Source organism: Limulus polyphemus, unplaced genomic scaffold (genome assembly GCF_000517525.1).
Source record: "Limulus polyphemus unplaced genomic scaffold, Limulus_polyphemus-2.1.2 Scaffold7896, whole genome shotgun sequence".
Classification (NCBI taxonomy): domain Eukaryota; kingdom Metazoa; phylum Arthropoda; class Merostomata; order Xiphosura; family Limulidae; genus Limulus; species Limulus polyphemus.
In genome coordinates, this window is record NW_013673506.1 from 25,325 (window position 1) to 26,750 (window position 1,426).

Sequence of the window (1,426 nt, forward strand, 5' to 3'; positions counted from 1 at the left end):
GTTTAGAACAATATATACTAATTTTTAAATATCAAATTGAATTTTTGTTCAATAAAAATCTTTCAAATGCAACTGTAGCTTTTTTCCCCAAAAACTTTGTCTTCAAAATAAGGGTGCATCTTATATTCCAAAAAATACGCTAATTTCATTGTGTAGTTTAAGAATAAAGATGGCAAAAATTGATTAAAATACAACAGTAAAAAACTGAAAACTAGACTTGTATTTAAGAATTTTCTTTATTGGCATCAAAAGAGCTTTGTAAAATTACTTTGATCAAAGAAATGTGTAGATTATAAAAAAAAAAGTTCTCTTAATAACAGAAATCTGTTGATGAAGTTCATAATCATTCAAAATGAATCAAAATTCTCTACTTTAAACTTCTTTTAAACAATATTGTTCAACATTTGAAGATATGCTGGGTTCATGACTTAATTGGTTTTATACACACAAGCTTGGTATTCATGAAAATCTAGCTATCACAGAAACATAAACACAAAGTGAATCTTGGTACTGTTATTTACTTAGACCACACAAGCTTGGTATTCATGAAAATCTAGCTATCACAGAAACTAAAGAAGCATAAACACAAAGTGAATCTTGGTACTGTTATTTACTTAGACCACACAAGCTTGGTATTCATGAAAATCTAGCTATCACAGAAACTAAAGAAGCATAAACACAAAGTGAATCTTGGTACTGTTATTTACTTAGACCACACAAGCATATTAGGTTTATGCACCCACTTAATTTCAGACCTTTGTTTTTATACATGACTTGGTCAAGTCATACTAAAGTGAAATAAAAATACAACAAATAACCCAGCTTAAAAGAACAGTTTTATCATTTAACTATTGTTATGGGTTCAATAGTGTGAAATGTCTAGTTTTCAAACACACTCAATTTGTTTTCTCAGGCTGCTTACATGACTATTTGTCATTAAATGACAAACTAAACCCAATTGTAATTGAACCCTGAAAAATGACACTTATAAAGAAATTAAAATGGCACATTCCCAGGCATTTTTATTGAGTCTTAAGCTTATGTACTGCTATTGGCTTTTTCTCCAAATAGAAGTAGCCTTCAGAATGCACTTTACACGATTGTGGTAACAAGTTTCGTTTTCAAAGGTTATTGTTGTGCATGGCTTTTGTTTCATATTCTAATATAACAAGAAACATGATATAAAGTATGGGCAGGTGACACTCATCACTATGTCATTTAAGCTACTTGTTTATCTGGTATCAGAAACTAAGTGTTTATTTTCAGACTATTGTAAACATTTGTAGCTTGGAATAAATTTTGTTTAGATTGAAACTGAATAATTGAATAACAAAAAACTGTTATATATATATATATATATATATATATATATATATATATTATTATTATTATTATTCGTTAATTTAATTTATTTTATTTTTTTATT